The 5,038-nt window shown below is 29.7% G+C and overlaps 1 non-coding gene across 1 annotated transcript; it reads right to left on the reverse strand.

The window, feature by feature from the left end:
* Window positions 1-572: 572 nt before the first annotated feature.
* On the reverse strand, window positions 573-654 carry TRNAS-GCU (transfer RNA serine (anticodon GCU)). The gene has a single exon. It is a non-coding gene; the product is annotated as a tRNA-Ser (tRNA).
* Between the last annotated feature and the right edge of the window lie 4,384 nt (window positions 655-5,038).

The following is a 5,038-nucleotide window of genomic DNA, read 5'->3' on the forward strand; positions in this document are numbered from 1 at the left end:
TAAACTGCAATCACTGAACAATATCCCAAATTTGCATCTAATAATGTATAGAGAAAACCAAAATACCCGTGAATTTTAAACGATAGAATTTTTTTCTCTTGCGTAACATCTGCCTCCCCTCTATCTCTCTCAGAGTGAGACAGGAAGAATTTGAATTGTGAAGACCTCTCTAATCAAAGGCCGGATGTGGGTTGATAACATATCGCTGTCTGAGGCAATGTAGGTCAACACACAGCATTACTTTTATTTGACTCTTTCTCTTGCAAGAGCCTTCCGAAATACACTCAGTATTCTCTTCAGCTAAATATAAATTGGGAAATGCCATTGCAAAATTAATATTTACTGGATATATATATATATATATATATATATATATATATACACTAAATATATTTTTTTTTAACCACGTCATATCGTTGTTATTATGAGAAACATTTTTCTTTGAATGGGAAATCAGAGGCTGGAATTTAGTCTGTTAACATACACCAACGAAAACATTAAAATAATAATTATGAATTATGAGGAACGAAATCGAGAATAATGATGAAAAAGAAAGTTGGAAAAAATACTTTCGACGAGGATGGGATTCGAACCCACGCGGGCAGAGCCCAATGGATTAGCAGTCCATCGCCTTAACCACTCGGCCACCTCGTCAACGATGTCAGGCTTCTAAACAAGTCTTATAAAACTAGAATATTGTTAATTATTGTTATTTTGTAAGAAAAGCTAAACATTTTAAGTTATTAATTTCGCATAATACTGAAAAAGTGCATAGTTTCTTTTACATTATATTCTTAAAAATAAAAATGCCTTATTAAGGATAAATAAAATCCACAGGTATTTTTATAACAAAGATGTAGAATATGTCATACGAATGTGAACAAACTTAAAAAATCTAAATGCTAAATCTAACAATGATTTTGAAAACAAAAACAATAAAAAAAATCAAGACTGTGTAATTGAGTTTTAATTCCTTTGGTGGAATTTTAATACGGTTTGTATAAAATCCTGGATGAGTAGACTGACTAAAATTACTTCTTTAGACATGCTTTTGCTTTACTTATGCTTCCACTATTTACAAATAATTCTAGTTCTGTGTGATAATACAGACGATAATTAATACAATCAAACTAATAATAGAAACACATATAGTCAAAGTTTCTATAAATATATATATATATATAAACTTCGTATTTCCTATAATAACTCATAGATGGCGGGCCGTTGAACTAAAATGTTACTGGAAAGACTTTCAGTTAGAATTAGCGTACAATGTTATCAGCATATTCGCGGACAAGCCATGGTTTATCGTTAAAATTTTGCCGCAGCTTAAAGAAAAATAAGTTATCGTTATTGTGCCATACTCCGGTTTTAAATGCTTTGGACTAGCGATTTTTGAAAGTACTAATGTGTTCTGTTTTCTGTTCGAAGAACATTTCGCAAGCCTGCAGCTTGCACGCTTAATGATCATGACGCAACCTTTCATTAATATCAACTTTCCACTAATAATGAATTCAACTCATGCATGCTTATTCACATTTTGCTTTTGATGTTTGGTGGCGCAATAAATGAAATAGTTTAACATGACCAATTAAAAATCACTTGTTAACATTTTTCATTTGACAAGCTTTTCTATGATTCCGAAATGTCAACAATCGACATGAAAGTAATTTTTTGCTTTGGTAGTTGGAAAATAGATTAATAAAAATGTAAATAAATAAAATGTCTAAATGTATAAAAATATATAAATAAAAATGCTGCGCTTATCAAGAGAATTCTCGAGGAAACGATATTTATGTTGGGTAGTTTTAACTTTACTACAACTGTATGTAGAGGTATAAAAATAGGAAAACAAATCGTCTGCAAATCTCATAAATCCTGCATTACAAATAAAGGATGATGGGCTTGTGCACTATACTATTAACACGTAACTTTATATAAATAGCTATTTTAAAGATTTACCTCCTATAAGATATCAGAACACAAGCCATTTAGTTTCGCATAAAATAATTTAGAAAAATATATCCATATTATAAATTGCCGTTGTAACTGTTTAATTTATATTTTTATTTCAAGGTATTAAAAGGCTCAATTAGGCGTTTTATCATCAGGGATGAATACGATAATTTTCATTGAGACAGTAATAAATACATCATAACCTCTTGATTTAAAATAGTCATGGGAACTTTCTTTTCTCTTGTTCATTTTTGTATTGGTTATTGCATTTATTATCTTACTAATCATTGTAATTGAAATACTCTTCTTTTTTTTTTTTTTTTCTACCTCAATCTTAGCAGCAACCAAATGAACATTATTCTATTAGTTTGAATAGTGCATTATTGTAGCTGAATTTCAGACCTAAAAACTGAAGCTATGACATAATTTTCAATGTATTATGATGAATCTGTTTCGTATGTGGGAAAGATTTCTTATGCATTCAGGCACGTCTTTGTGCAAATTTTCTGGCATTTCTTTAAGTGCTGTTTTAATGCCTGAAAATGCATTTTACAATATTATTCATTAGCGTATGTTTATTTTCACTAATTTACATTTGTTGTATTTAAGCATGATTTTTATTTATTGAATGAATGAAAACATTTATTTGTATTCCTTACATTAATAGATTACCCCATTCCGTTTACTATCATTGTTCATTTATAAACCTTTCGAACTTCCCATGTTGTTGGTTAGCAACGACTCAGGCAGAATTTTATAATTAAGTTCCTTCTTATTTAATATACGATTAAAAAATGAATAATAAAATATTTAAAAAAATTGCTGGCGAAAAAAAAACAATTGTATATTTATGTATAATTTTCTATAAATACAAAAAATCGATAAAAATTATAATTTTCTATAAATATTATAGTATTCGATACAAATTATAAATATTGTATAATAAATTATAAATAAATATAGAAATATCCGACTATTTATTTAAATCATACTTTTTAAAGTATGATTTAAACACATAATCGAAATTAGCATTCTGGTAATTATTCAACTGACTTTGAAACGATTCTTTTCATGAAAATAGATTTATCAATGGGCGATAAGAGCTTTAGTCTCAGCCAAAACATATATAAGCAATTTTAAATTTTGTTCAGTTTCCGTTTAGTTATTTTATAAGATTTGTTTGAATGAGTTATTATATAAATTTAATATTTAATATTATTATGTAAATTTTAAAAATATACCTGATGCTAAGTTCGAAGAATATGCCATATATTTTTGTGATCCATTACTTTAAATGTTAAATTTAGAAATTTAATTTTGCAGTTTGCTCTTTACTCGATAGATGGCAGCAAAATATCTAGATATTTTCCAATTATTAGTATTATTTTTTAATCGAAAGTTAAATTAGTATCACCCTTTCAGAAAAAAAAAAAAAAGAACACAAGAAAGAAAAAGAAAAATGACAAAGTGTGATTTAATTTTATCTCTCGCATTTATTAATACTTTAAGCTTCCTTTCCGTATTATATTCGCGTTTGCTAACACAATATTGGATTCATTCATTCCCAGTGTGATAATTTATTTACATCTGCGGATCGATTCTATTTTTTTATTCATTCCAAGCTATTGTTGTCTTGCAACGGTTGCGTTTATTATGCATATTCCAGTCTGGTGTTGCATTACAAAACGTGTAGGTAGAATGTGCCCGGGATATACAGCGTTATTTCTCGGGGATTTTATGTGCTAAATAAAGTAGTTTATTGCCGCAAAGCAATATTGTTTCTCATTTAAACCAAACATTTATTCTCCTATATGGAGATACTAAATGGCTAGACTTTTCTAAAATGACATGCGTTGTACGATATTTATGGATTATGGTCAAAGACCTACAAAAAAAATCCACACCTTTGAGAAAAATTCTTGTGGGTAGGGATAGGGATCATGAGACTCCTGCTGTTATCCTTTTGTTGTCGTCACTGTGATGACGGCTAAATCTCCGATTTTCATTTCTTGTTGGCAGAGGTATTATGCGGGATAAATTGTTAACTTTGGACCTAGCTATTTGCATAACATCAAAGAAACAAAGAGATAAACGACTGCTTATTTATTCAATCGAACCCTGAAAAAAATCCTCTTATCAGAATTCCGAGACATAATTTATTCGATTTATTCGACATAATTTTAGTACTGGGTGAGGTTATCCAGATTCAGTGAGTGGCGGTAATTCCTTGATGCATTACCAGCTTTTCTCCAAAGCTACGCAGAACCAGTAATCTGTACCAAACAGTTAAATATTCATATCATTTAAGTAGTATTAATTAAGTATAACTTAAACCCAGGGGACTCGTGACTTGAAATCGTGGGGATGCTGCAACTTTCGAAATATACATACACACTGTAAGTAAAGTGTATACGTGTTTGGATAAAATATCAAAATTATGGTAAAAATTAAAAAAAAAATAAACATGAAAAAATATTGTTTATTATCAATAAAATTATACAGTTTGGTATAATTCAAAATTACTTCAAAAAATAAATAAATAAAATCCATTCCATTAATTGTAATTAAAGGAATGGATTTACAATTTTTGGACATTGCAATTAAATCCTTTAATTGTAATGTCCAAATATTTAAAGAGACGGAGTAAACAGGAGAAGCACTACGAACACTCTACTGGCGCGAACTGCATATAAACAACACTGGAACTGCGCAACGGACAGTGCTGCATTACGCTAATAGCTCGCATCTCACTATGACGTGCATATGCTTGCGAGCCTAGCAAATACTAGCAATACGGCACTGTGGTAAACACAGTGCTGCTAGCGCCCTCCTCAGTGCTACAAGATGGATTTTTATTATTTTTTATACGAAATAAGAAAATTGTATAGGATTGTTGGTGATAAAATTAAATATTACAAGCAAATACAAATAAATTAATAAATATATTTATATATAGAGAAAAATTGGGGGTGCTGCAGCTCCGCAGTGCTTATGCACGAGCCGCACCTGCTTAATCCAATACGAATCAAATGGATAATCAATTGCTTTAGTGATTTTTTTGACAGCTTTTCTGATGAAAACA

Source organism: Typopeltis vanoorti, chromosome 13, assembly GCF_054136105.1.
Source record: "Typopeltis vanoorti isolate ZY-2024b chromosome 13, IOZ_Tvanoo_1.0, whole genome shotgun sequence".
Lineage (NCBI taxonomy): Eukaryota > Metazoa > Arthropoda > Arachnida > Uropygi > Thelyphonidae > Typopeltis > Typopeltis vanoorti.